This window comes from Adiantum capillus-veneris, chromosome 1 (assembly GCF_014529385.1).
Source record: "Adiantum capillus-veneris isolate H3 chromosome 1, ASM1452938v2, whole genome shotgun sequence".
In the NCBI taxonomy this organism is placed as follows: Eukaryota; Viridiplantae; Streptophyta; class Polypodiopsida; order Polypodiales; family Pteridaceae; genus Adiantum; species Adiantum capillus-veneris.
Genome location: NC_140931.1, coordinates 117,676,501 through 117,691,113, shown reverse-complemented (window position 1 = coordinate 117,691,113; position 14,613 = coordinate 117,676,501).

The window sequence follows — 14,613 nt, the reverse complement described above, 5'->3', positions numbered from 1 at the left end:
TCCAAAAGGAGTTGACACTAGAGAAGAGACAAAGGTTGATGTTGTCCGAGGGCTCCCTAGTGATGCAAAGCCGTTTGGAGGATGAGAACAAGGCCATGAAAGATGAGCTAGCAGCCTTGAAAAAGAAGATGGACGAGGATCTCAAGAAGATGCAAATTGAAAATGAAGACACCAAGAAGAAGCTAGAAGAGGCTGAGAAAGCCAATGCTGAATTGAACGACCTTTTAGTGACCATGGGGGATCAAGCTGAACAGGAAAAGAAAGCATATCAAAAGCAGATTGATGAGCTAAAAGGCCAACAGCAAACTGAAGAGCCACAATTGAGCACAGGGCCAGCAGCTATGGAAGGAATTGATATAGACAATGTGTCAGATCCAGTGGACACAACAATGCAAGAGGACATCCTTGTGGGACCATCCCAAGAGCCCCGGAATCTGACACAAGAAGAAGAAGGCAATCTACAAAAGGCAATAGAAGCGGCCATAAAAGACACCACCAAAGAAGCAATGCAGTGGGAGCAAAGGATATTGAAGTCTATGACCATTCAGAAATTAGATGCAAATGTCGTTCGACATGAATGGCTACAACCCTCTCTCCCATATCCTCTTCTCAAGTATGAAGCTGCTACACTAAACAAGAGGATTAAAGAGGAGCCGATAGTGCCACTATACGAAGAAGATATCACCAAACCAGAAGGTGTTAAGCTTATTGTGGACTCTTAGTCAAAATGGAGGATGGCATGGCTAATTAAATACCCACCGTATTTAGTACATTTGGTAGAGGCGCCTAAAATAATCGGAGACAGCCTTCGCTTTTGCCCTCTACCAAGGATGCGGACCTGGAAAAAACAAGAACTGCTGAAGAAAAGCCACCCCACGTGGCTCAACTACCCAAAGCTGCCAGGCTTGAAGGCAGGTGAGAGAATGAGTGAGCAATACATGGTGAAAACCCTAACGGATGCCATTAAATTGTTCACTGGCTCGCCTGACCTCTCTTGCATTATGCTCGGGAAGATATGTAGAACCCTTCTGGCGTTTTTGAGATCTTTAAACCTGGACAAGAAATAGACAGCATATTTTTCTTCCAAGATACATATAGATGTGCATATGAACTGTCTGCTCAACCTTCCCATGAGGTGATACATGTCCTCTACCAGTTAGCGGTTGGACACACTAAACGGAGGATGATTGCCCGGCGGGATACTAATTTCCTTTGTGATCATTCCTTAATTGAGAAGAAACCATTAGTTCACCTTTGTAAATAGTGGGGCTTGCATACCACTTTTGACCTTAATGCAAAAAACCTTTTGTCATTTTCATAAGTTTGTCTGTGTGAGTTGAGTGTACTCTGTGTAAGAGAGAGAGTGAGAGTTCAGAGCTTCGCTACACGCGCCCTGGTGATCCGTTTGAAGAACCGAGAAGTGCAGCTCCTTGCCGTCGAAGAGAGCTACGCACCAAGCTCATCACTGCGCGCGTATGGCCCATTTCTGAGAGATAGACCCACGAGCCTTATCTAGGGTTTCGGTGAGTTTCTAGTGTCTGTTTTCTTATTGCAGCATATCCACGCATTTGAATCAAGATAAGGTACACATTAGGCATGTTAGTTTCAGAAAACGTCGACTTGTAAATTTCGACCAGACATCCTACGCGATTCTGCGCCGGGTGTTTAGGGTTGGGGTTTTGGGTCACGGACCTTAGGGAGAGCGACCTATTGGTGTTAATAGGATTTCCCTCAAGTTCCGTAGCGTTTCGGGAATGTTTGATGGGTATTTGGCTCTTGAAAGCGTTGTAGGAAATCTCCTCTTGTGTACTCTTGAAGGCTGTAACTTAGACATTGGGTAGAGACCTCTGTAGGAAGTAGTCAATAGTCGGTCAAGTGTAGGTTGACACCCTATGCTTGCTTCCACGCGCCTGCGGGTCGAGCTTCGTCCTTAGCTGACAAATCTTGTTAGGTGAGTTCTCGTTGTGCTGACATCCGTCGCGGCGTATCCGCCAACATACAGTTTAAGCAGTGTGATGGTGGTATTGCCTTGTGTCAGAAAAGTTACATAGAGACATTGCTATGTAAGTTCTCGTTGTGCTAACGTCCGTCGCGGAGTATCCGCCAACATATACATTTTAAGCAGTGTGATGGTGGTATTGCCTGGTGTCAGAAAAGTTACATAGAGACATTGCTATGTAAGTTTGGACTTGAGGATTGCAAACCTATTGCCACTCCCATGGAAACAGGTTTAAAGTTGAGTCTACATGATGCTGGAGATCCTGCTGATGTCACTCTTTATCAAACTGTTGTTGGCTACCTCATTTATGTATGCAACACGAGGCCGGATATTCAATTTGCAGTCTCACAGGTCAGCAGATTTATGCATAGCCCAGGGTCTAAGCATTGGCAGGCTGTCAAGAGAATTTTTTGCTACCTTAGTGGCACTTTACATCTTGGCTTGTTTTATCCCAATGGGGGATCATTGCCGCCAGACTTACATGCTTTTTCGGACTCAGATTGGGCTGGTTGTTTTGACACGCAAGTGTCCCAAGTGGTTTTTGTTTCATGCTTTGCAGTTCATGTATATCATGGTTGAGCAAGAAGCAACCTATCGTGGCCACTTTGAGTTGTGAGGCTGAGTATAGGGCAGTCTTCACAACTACAGTTGAGTGTGTATGGCTCAGACGCCTTATGGATGATTTGGGTGTTGGACAGGACACTACCAACACTATCTACACTGACAGTCAGAGCACATTGGCAATTGCAAGGAACCCAGTTTTTCATGCTCGCACAAAGCACATTGAGGTGCATTACCACTATGTCAGGGAGAGGCTCTCAGCAGGAGAGATTAGCTTGGCTTATGTGCCAACACAGGACAACCTTGCAGATCTTTTCACAAAGGCATTGTCTCATGAGAAGCTTGAAGCTTTCCGCAAAGCTTTGGGCTTACTCCCCTTTGTGGACTGTCATGTCCTCAGGGCATGGCACTTCCCTTTACTCATGTGCTAGCTCTTGTTCACCGCATCACTCCAGGGGGGATTTGTTACCATATACATGTGGTAGTGATGTGTGGGAACACACTAGGACCGTCGGGGCATTTTTCCCTCTTTAGGAGGTTTTTTCCCCCGAGCATTGTATATACGCCCATCACTCTACGGCTATCCATCTTTCTATTGCACACTAAGTAACACACTCTCTATTGGGTGCCTTGAGCTTCCTTCCTCTTCTCCAAGCTGTGTGCATTTCTCTGCAACCCTAATTCCAACATTGTGGTCCAAAAGGAAGCCACATTATGATCATTTGCATGTCTTTAGAGGCAAAGCATATGCACATGTGTCCAAGGAGCTTCAAAAAAAGATAGACTTAAACACATGGATCTTCTTTGGTTATGATGTAGATGGAGACATGGGATATCATATTTGGCACCCAAAATCTCATAAAGTTATTCGCAATTCACACATTATCTTCAATAATTTAAAGATGCACAAAAAGCCTATCAAAGAGGCTGAGTATAGAAAAGTCAGAATCTATGAAAACTCCAATGACTAGTGATGCACCTTCCACTAGTAGCGCTCCAATTGACATGGTAGAGATCACCACTTTAAGACAATCTAGTAGATCCTCACATCTATTCGTAATTCACGTTATCTTCAACAAGTTAAAGATGCACAAAAAGCCTATCAAAGAGGTTGAGTATAGACTAGTCACATTCGAAGACATTGCTTTAGAATCTATGAAAATTCAAATGATTGATGATGCACCTTCCACTAGTAGCACTCCAATTGCCAGGGTAGAGAGCAGCACTTTAGGACAATCTAGTAGATCCTCACATCCACCTAAACGATTTTAGCCAGGGTTGTCATGCTGGCAAAATATGGTGAGCCATCTTATTATAAAGAAGCCAAGCAAATGAATGACAAGGTCAAGTGGAGGCATGCCATGCAATTAGAGTACAAATTGATTTTCAACAATGAGACATGGGACTTGGTTGAATTGCCAAAAGGCAAGCAGACACTACCTTGCAAATGGGTTTACAAGAGGAAGTTTACATATGATGATATTATGATTAGGTACAAAGCTAGATTGGTTGCTAAGGGATTTAAGTAGTAGAAGGGAGTTTATTTTGACAAAATATTCTTGCCCATCATCCAAATGACTAAAATTCACACAATGCCTGGACTGGTAGCCATTGAGGACATGGAGCTTGTCCAAATGGATTTGAAGATAGTCTTTCTTCACGGGGCAAATTAAAGCAAAGGTTGAGCAAAAACTTTACTATGAAGGATTAGGGTGAATCTAATCATTGTCTTGGTACGCGTATGAAGAGAGACACAAAAAAGAGCATTTTTAGTTATTTAAGGAATCTTATATCCACAATGTCTTGCAGTGTTTCAATATCCAGGGGAGGGAAGGCAGTGACTACCCCACTATAGTCATATTTGAAATTAAGCAAGGAAGAATCTCCCAAGTCAGATGCTAAGAGAACAAAAATAGCAAGTGCGATATTCTTCGATCGTAGCCAGTCTCATGTATGCTATGGTAGCTACTATGAAGCAAGACATTGCATTTTGTGGTGGACATGGTCAGTCAGTATATGGCCAATCCTAGCAAGTAGCATTGGATAGTAGTGAAACATATCCTTTGGTACTTGAAGGGTACAATGAGCAAGTGCTTATAAGCGCTTTAGTAATAGTAATGCATCTATTGTTGGTTACACAGATGCAGATTATGTGGGTTGCAAAGACACTAAAAGATCTACGTTTGGTTACATATTCATATTTACAAGAGTAGAAATTTCTTAAACACCATCTCTCCTAGATTGTACATCTTCTTCCACTATAGACATTGCAGCATCAGATGCTAGCAAGGAAGCTATATGGTTGGCATATTTAGTGGGAGATTTAGACATTCAACACATTCCAACTTTGCATTGTGATATTCAGAGTGCCCTTGCTTTGGCAAGGAATCCTCTGTTTCACTCCAAGTCAAAACACATTGAGGTGTCAAGAGATCATTTTAGTCGAGATGCGTTGACGGATAAGTGGTTAGAGCTTATCAAGTTCCAAACTGATGACAACCCAATGGATGCTCTTACAAAGAGCTTGACTACGGAGCAATTTGCACATTGCATCAAGTTAATGGGTGTAGGGTGAGCACATTTGTGCAAGGGTGAATCTGTCATGCTTTACATTTGTACGCTAGCTTTAGCCATAGCCACTTACGGCCACATTGGCCTTTAAGTCAAAAATTGTTGGGGTGAAGATAGTGGCTTCCTATCTATGACTAACCCTACACACTAACTCACACTAACTAGTTTACCTTTTATATCATGCAATAAAGATAGCACACACACTCTCCTTTCGTGCAGTGTTTCCCCCAAACCTTACTCTTTCTTCTTCTTCCCTTCCTGCACGGACATATGCCCCCTTTCACTTTTTGGCTAGAGGTTGCACATGTCCTATCTACATAGTTAAATAGGTGTTCCATCAAGGCTTTGTAGTCTATGACACCATACGAGGCATGACATGATAAGAAGCCATATATTGGTCACTTGAGTGCTTTTGGTCCCTTTCCCTTTTTGGCTAGAGTTTGTCATGTGTTTTGCCTAGATACTTAACAGGTGTCCCACCAAAGATTTATAGTCTATGACTCCATATGAGGCATGGCATAATAAGAAGCCATCTAATAGTCACTTGCGTGTTTTTGGCTCATTTTTGGTTGCTTTGCTCATGCTCTAGTGTCACAACAACAATGCATGAAATTGGATAATAAAGATATCAAATGTGACTTTTTTGGTTACAGTGCTAAAAGCAAGGGTTACAAGTTATATCATCCACATCCACAACATATCTTGACTTCTTGTGAGATGTTGTTTTTATGGAAAATGCAGTTCAATCCTTATTGTCATATACCAAAGAGACGTGTGTAAGCTCACATGGCATTTTTGATACATTGTTGCCTTTTCTCACTCGTGGGAATACACGTGTAAGTCCAAATGAGGAAAACATTCAGGCTATGCAGGTTTCAAGTGATGTCACAAATTAGCTTATTTCTTATGCAGATATAAATGATGCACTTGCTGAGGACATGGATGAAAGTGAGGAAGTTAGAGGTATGCCAAACTTGATGGTGCATACTTTGTGTGGCAGTAAGTTGGATGCACCTTTATCTAGTTGTACTCGTTTGGGTTCTCATCACGCTTCTTGTGCATCAGATTGTTATGCTTTGGCTATGTCAAGTATGTCTAACGAGGTTGAACCCCTTACATTTGATGAAGCACAAAACTCAGAGAATTGGATGGCTACTATGCAAGATAAATATGATGCACTTGTGAAGAATAGTACTTAATCTTTATGTGACTCGTCTCTTTGTTAGAAGGCCGTTAGTACAAGTGGCTTTATAAGCTGAAATGCAAGCTAAATGGTAGTCTTGACATTGGTAGCTTACCTTAGATGGGATGTACACCAGCTGGACACTGAAACTGCTTTCTTGAATGGTGACTTGTATGAGGAAGCGTATGTAATGTAGTCTCATGGTTTTGATAAGAAACGTCAAGAAAAGAAAGTGTGCAAATATAATAAAGCATTGGATAGTTTAAACTGATCTTTTAATGCTTGGTATGAAAAATGGGCAACCATTTAACTACTCATGGCTTTCGAGATATTCCAACTGAGAGCACTTTGTATGTAAAACATGCAGATGATGTATATCTTATCATTGTTGTTGTGTATATGGATGATTTACCTGTTGACTGGTTTGAATGCGACACATATTGCTAAATGTAAGGCTGATTTGAATGCCACATTTGAGACACCAAAAATAGGGGCTTTTGCATCATTATTTGGGCATTCAATTTAAGCAATGTGTTAAGGGTATTGCATTGGAGACAAGTTTGAAGGTAAGTCTACATAATGTTGGAGATCCTACAAACGTTATCCTCTACCAATTAATTGTTGGTTGCCTTGTTAATGTACTCACGGGGGGGGGGTGTTTACTAGATGTAAAACCAATGTATCACGTGCATTCAAGGACTAACTATAAAACTCCTAAGCTATGAATTTTCCTCCAATAAAAGGGACCCTTTTTCTATTCAATCTGTAGATTTTCTTTCAAGATCAATTTTTAAACACCCTTCTGTATGTGAAAATGTGAGAATATGTAGAATCAATAACTCCTACATTTGACCCACGTCATAGGTTTTTTTTATCGTAGTGAACCCCCCCCCCCCCCCCCCCCCCCCCCCCTCCCTCGTTTATGTATGCATTACAAGGCTAGATATTCGGTTCAATTAAGAAAATTTATGCATAGCCCATGGTTTAAGCATTGGCAAGTAGTTATTGGGCCGTTTTATCCCAAGAAAGGATCATTGCCTCCACATTTACGTGCTTTTTTTTACTCAGATTGGGCTAGTTTCTCTGACACACAAGTTGCCAAGAGTGGTTTTTATTTCATGCTTGACAATGAATGCATATGTTGGTTGAGCAAGAAGCAACCTATTGTGGCCACCTCTAGTTGTGACGCTAAGTACAGGGGGGCAAGTGTGTGTAGCTTAGACACCTTATTGCTGATTTGGGAGTTGGACATGTGTCTGACACTCTCATCTACAGTTTTAGTCATGGCGCGTTGGTAGTTATGCAAGAAACCTAGTCTTTCATGCTCACGCAAAGCACATTGAGGTGCATTATCACTATGTCAGGGAGAGACTCTCAATTGCTTTTCACAAAGCTTTGAGCTTGCGTCTCTGATCGCGTCGATAGGGCATGGCACTCCCCTACATTCTATGTGCTAGCTCTTATTCATAGCATCACTCCCCTACATTCTATGTGCTAGCTCTTGTTCACCGCATCACTCCTAGGGCACTTAGGACCACCAAGGCACTTTTTCCCCTCAATAAGAGGGTTTTTTTCGCTCGTGCTTTGTATATATGCCCATCTCTCTAAGGCTATTGTATCTTGTATTCGTACATTTAGTAATACACTTTCGCTTTGTGTGCCTCGAGCTTCTTCTCACACTTAGTAATACACTTAGTAGTAGGGCTATAGTATCTTGTATTCACACACTTAATAATACACTTTTGTTTCGTGTGACGCAAGCTTCTTCTCCATCTCCAAGCTGTGTGTGCATTCCTACAATAACTCCACCAATTGGTATCTTAAAACTGGGTTGCCTTTAATTCTTTATCACCTAAACAAAATCCATTCAATGATATGGCAATTTTGTGATCCATCGTAATTAGTTATCGATACCATCACACATGTGCATTTCTCTTTCAAACGGAAAGGACGATACATCTTTCATGATTATTTTAGTGCGGGGGAATAGAACCACCTCCCTCGCATACTCTTAGTGATTGTGTGTGATGTTTACTATTCACTTATTGTGGATTGTGCACTAATGTGCCTAACCTATATGTGTAACTGTACACATGAACTTAATTGCTTAGCTTTTTTGTTTTGGCTACAATAAAAGTAACATAAAATAAAAATTTCAAGGATCTCTTCCCCCCCAAAAGAGGTCTCTTGTGTGTGGTGTACCTTCAAGGTAAGGACCAATATTTGTTTCCTCTCTCTATCACTCTCTTTATTTGTTTCTATTGTCCGTCACTATTAGTTCGAACTGAATATAAATGTGGTGTTTATTATATGTGGGTAACCTGAATAGAACGTGTACTTATGTAGCACATAAGTAGTGGTGTTTGTGAAATATAGTGCAAATCTTCTTATCTAGAATCTTGCCTCTTGGATGCACTTGATGTAGGGTATGCCAAACATGGTAAGGCGTATGTGAAATGTAGTGCAAACCTTCTTATCTAGAATCTTGCCTCTTGGTGGATGCACTTGGTAGGATATGCCAAACGTGGTAGGGTCTCTTTGTTGTTTTATTGGATGGATATGCAAGGCTTTTTGACAAAGCTATCACACTATTTGATGTGATGCTAGCGTCTTTGATTTTCCTTCAAATTGTTGAGCTCTTTTAAGTATTTGACATGCATATCCACAAGAGTATTACCTAACCCATCATGACATTCTGAAATTGTCAACCACATACAATAATTACTTATTGTATCTCAAGATCTAACACACAATGCAAATGTATCTATATATAAATAAACACTCTCTCTCTCTCTCTCTCTCTCTCTCTCTATTTTTGCAACTCTTTTGAAACTAATGTCTTTTGAAACTAATGAATAGACTCACATGGGTTCATTGAAGAACTCATGTGGAGGATGCTATAATTCTTTATCTTATGGATTCATATGTTCTTGACATCCAAAAGAGCCCAAAAGATTTAGCTTTATTCTTTGTGTTTTGTTACTTGGTGAGCCAAAGGTCCTTTTTCTCAAATTAGGCAATACGCCCGTCCACGTAGAGCAATTGCTTGACATTCGATTACTATCATGATCGCACGACATGATTAGTGCCATGATCGTAGCTTTTAAACTATGCACTGCGTTGATCGCTTTACATTGTTGGCTTTGTTTCGCATGCTGTACAATTCACTGGCACGTCACTTCTTTTCCTTGGGACGCACGATTACAGGATATGCCCAACAAGGGCTGGCAGGGCCATGAAGGTCTGGGTTGTTTTCAACAATCAACTACGCTTGCATTTTGAAGGCATGTAGCACTATGCAAGACACTGATATGGGCCAAACATGCATGTAAGAGCCCCATCACATCGAGGGTTAGAGGGGCTACAACTCTTGATGCATATGCTCCATAAGAAAAGCCCATGACAGGAAGATGCAGGTAAAAGGCAGCTAGGCATTCAAGAGGACTTCAAGAATTAGGAATTTGACTACAACTGCCAGTTACTCTTCAGAATGCACTGCGAAGCACTACAAAATTTGCCTATTTCGTAAAAATTACAGCAGCTATAGAGCATCATCGATTCCCTCATACCCGCTGCAAAATTTGCATGTTGCACCCAACTTTGAGTGGTTACACCCCCTATAGCCCCTACAGACCTTTGGTGGGACGAGGCTCTAGCAATCAATTATATTTCCATCAATAATCTGCATCTACATGGCCATCGTGCGCTAGGAATTCATGTTCATCTACCTGCATTGATAGTGAAAAATTCTGAAGAGACTGATGATCAACAGGAACTCAAGATGGTGCATGTTAACGATCCCCCTTTCCAGGCCTGCACACTAGCATAGGGCATGGATTTTGGGCTCAAGGTGGTCGCTCATCAGTACAAAGCAGAGAGACATGCAGTGCTATGCAGATTTAACGTGGTCGTCTACACTCAATGCAACAACCTTGATCAAGCTCTCAGTCATTCCTCCACTCTCTATCTCTCTCAGAAGCACCAAAAGGAGGCCTTCCCCTTTGACTGCTACCTCGACGTCATCGACCAGCTCACATCCAGCTGGCCCTCCAACATTTACTTGTTAGAGATGCAGTCCTTGATTCATGGATTCGGTGCTAACCACAAGTTTCATAGAGAAAAGGTACACACCATGTGCATATGAGTGTGAGTTGCTTCTTGGTTTTTTGCTTTCTAAAAACAAATAATCAACCAATGAAGTGGAGAAGAGAGTCATTTATACTCATTAAAAGGCGAGTCCAACGAGATAAAAATGTCAATTGACTTCTTCTTTTCTATTTTTAGCTTTTATCGATCATCAAAGATAAGGTCGAAGAGACCATGACTATAGAAGGGATCATAGCCACATGGACATAGTGATCAAAGGACTACTAGAAAGCATGTTGATTGCAAGGATAGATACAATGGAGAAACTGGCAGTGATGATGATGATGAATGCAGAGACAAGAGTAGAAGGGATCGACATGATAAAAACCCTAGCTAGCTCTTTAAAAGGGTCTCAACCATGGGAACTTGAGTTAGCGTTTCAAGTGTCAAGGATCATGGCTACTTTGTGCGGCTTGTGACCTTTCATGAACGAAATGATACAATGATTCTCTCTAATGTTTTTTACAAAGGATTCCTACTTCTCAATCTTCTTCGCAAGGACATGATGCTCAACTCTGCTACACTTTGTCACAATAAAAGCATGTTGGCTTCAAGCTCTTTGTTGACCTCTGCTTCCAAACCATCCCCACACTGCAGCTTTTCAATCATAATATTAACACCATTAGGCTAATGTTAGGAAATATGACGTAGCTAAGTAGATAATTGAGTAGATTACTTAATGGACAGAGATAATTTTTCACACACAAGAGATTATAGAGTAGAGAGAGAGAGAGAGAGAGAGAGAGAGAGTACACATGATATATGTGGTTCACCCAATGTGGGCTACGTCCACAGGAAAGCAGCCACTCAATGGCTTTAGTACTTCAAAACGAGGAATCTCAAATCTCGAGCGAGATTTGCCGAGCAATCCCTAAACCGAGCAAGAGTGGCCAAGGCACACTATACAAACCAGAAACCAAACAGGATTTTTTAGGTGACTTCAAGCACAAAAAAAAAACTAAAACAAGACTACACCTAATTTTAATGGTAAAACGACCACAAATTTTTGACAGAAAAAACCCCTTGAACAAGGGTTTGGTAGAATGTTTATATTGATGGGCCAAAAAAATTGGAACTCGTACAATGGCATGTTGATATTCCTCTTCTTGGAACTAGTTGTCCTCAGATATTAAAAGCTCATTTCTACCACTATTGATCCTTGTTGGGAATAGTGGCACCATGATTCCAATGGATATAAATCTCCTATTCCTACCCCCCACATGTAGGGCCACGAGACTTACACTAAAAGAGTAAGGTTGTTGCCACTCGAACAAATCTCATGAATAAGGAGCGTATGGGAGCTTGATCTTCTCTTCACTTGTTCTTCTTCTTCTTCCTCCTCCTCCTTTCTCTTGCTCTACCTCAAGTTATTGTGGGTTGATGTACGATAACATGCTATTGATTTTAAGTTACTTTAGAGAAAATGGTGGAAACTTGAAAACAATTCTATTATTGCAATGAGGCTATTATTTTGAGAAAATCCACGTCATGGTATATATTAAAGTTTGGATCACACCATCATAGGTAGCCTTCTATCGGGGGGGGGGGAGTGGGAGTTAGTGGTGTTGCCAAAGGTGGTGGCGACAAATGTGTCAAGGGAGGTCGTAATGGTTGGGGATTATAAAGAGTGCTTTGATAGAAGAGTACGCAAGGTTGATAAAGCTATGAACAATTTTCTTATGACAACTTTGTCCACATGCTAGTTCTCTTTTACCTACCCATATCGATAGAAATCTAGGTTTAGTGTAATTCCACCTACAAATTTTGAGATTTATCTTCAAATTCAAAGTAGAAGGTGAATAAACCTACAAAATTTAGAGAAATTTAGTGTAAAAACCTTCTCTTAAATTTTCCATGTTAATATGAGCAAAACTCAAAGGTCCTAAACTGCTCGGGGTACCTAGTCTGCTGAGTTGTCTGTCATGCCTCGACCCAGATGAATGGTAGTCTAGCATTGCATCTATCATCTTGCAGAATGATGTGGCCCAAGACTCGGTTCTTAGCACCCCATAAGGTAACCCCCTCAAAGGGATAACTAGGAGGTTGGTTGTGCTACAACAAACAACATTGTGCCACATTGAGACAACTGTGTTGGCTAGAAAAGGTAAATCTCAGGGTCCCTAATCATTGACAAATTTGGTTTTTAAGGAGTTGGGCAAGGAGACTCACAATAGACGAGGCAAGAAGGTCCTCAAGTTCAACCGTTGTCATTTTCAACAACTACATAGTATAAACAATTCAAAAAATCTCTTTGAAAGAGACGTGGACTCTTTCACGTACAGGCAGGGACTAGTGCTCGAGAAAAACTTTGTTTTGAAAACTTGGCAAACCTACCTATGAGAATTTTAGTGCTAAACTGACTAAATTTAAAGGTCTTTACACCGAATGACGCTAAATTTCTCTAGATTTTGTAGGTTTTTCACTTTCAAATTTAAAATTTAGAGGTAAATCTCAAAATTTGCAGGTGGGATTACACTAAACCTAGGTTTCTTTTTTCAACCCCTTCCCCTCTCTTTCTCTCTCCTCGCTCTCTCTCAATCTCTTTTTTTAAAAAAAAGTCTCTGGAAGAACTCGTGTCGGTCGTGCCCTCTTAGCAGAGCTATCCCACTGTTGGGTCTGCCTTGCTTACTATCGTTTTCGTTGTTCAGGCAAATGGCCGCCGTGATTTTCCTATTGTGAATGCAAATGTAACCTCTGGATCAGACGAGCATGCAATTTTCTTTTCGTTAAATAGCTCGCCTGGCTCTCCTGTGTCCGCGCTCTCGTTAGAAGACCTGTCAGGTAAATGGGAACGCAGAGGACTGTGTATATGTCGCATTGCTTCAGCTTTTGAGAATCTTTTCAAAAGCAATGCCTAACCATCTTCAAATTGCTCAAAAATTCGTTAAGAGCTTCAATGCTGCTGAGTTTGGAATGAAGTTAAATTTCTTCTCAATGGAGGAAAAGATAAGGTTGTACACATGGAACACCAACAAGATGCAAAAATCTTCAACAAAGTTAAAAATGGTTGAAGCCCTTCATCCCTGTGGATCGCAAAATATTGGCCCATTCAACGCTGCGGATTCAATCACTCAGCTTGGCTATTACCATGGAACTTTCACAAGATCGCACCTCATTAAGCTGCTGATAGCATCAAGTACAAGACATCTTTACCACCAAAATAAGCGCTCCCACCAATGACAACTCTTCTTTCTGTTAGCACGACGGCGGGCTCGTACAACACAAGCATGGCTGAGGTGAGAGCCACGAAGAAGCTGGCGAATGGGGTCTCGACAACCCAACTCTTTGCGACATGGCGAAGAAAGGGCCAAAGAGCTAAGTCTCCAAGGTGCTTCCTACTCAGACTCCAGAGAGTATCCCCTTTCCTCACTCGCCACCATGCCCCCTCCTCTTCCATTCGCAAGGCCTCCCTCTCTTCTGCCCCCACAGCTACTACCGCCTCCGCTATTGTCCCTGCTGCCTGCTGCAGCACCGGCACCACACCCTCCCCTACTGCCTTGAGCTCGCCCATCTACATGTAGCGATCCTCTCTCTCTCTCTCTCTCTCTCTCTCTCTCAAAAAAAAACCCTCTGAAAGAGAGCGCGCCTCTGAAACAGGGTTTCTTTTTTATTGAGTGATGCTGGCGGATATTCTCTTTCCACCCCGTCCAGGCTCTCCCCCAATTGGAAAATCCAGGTCAGCCCCCCTCTCTCTCTCTCTCTGCGACCTATCGTGAGCAAGCGAGCGAGAGAGACAGAGAATGCTTGCGCGACACAGACATAGGCGTCTCTCTCTCTCTCTCTCTCTCACCCTACTCTGCGTCGACTACCTATGTTGTCTGCCTTCTGAACGAGGCCCGCAAATCTTCCTTCGCATCGTCCAAACCAACAGCGGCATGTTGTGGCGACAATGCCATCCGTGCTCCTCTGCTTTCCCCAAGCCCTCACATCTGTTTGGCCCCTCCTCCCCCGCTTACTACACTGCTCCCTCCTCAAATCCTCTCTTCTCTACCCAGCTACCGCTATGGAACACACACACACAGCTCCGCAAGCACGGTAGAGAGAAGCAACCCAAGGGGCCCTGATGGGGAGAGAGAGAGAGAGAGAGACAGAGAGAGAGCCACCGTAGGTCGGTGAGGCCGGCTACACGAGGGAGAGAGCGACGGCATGCCTG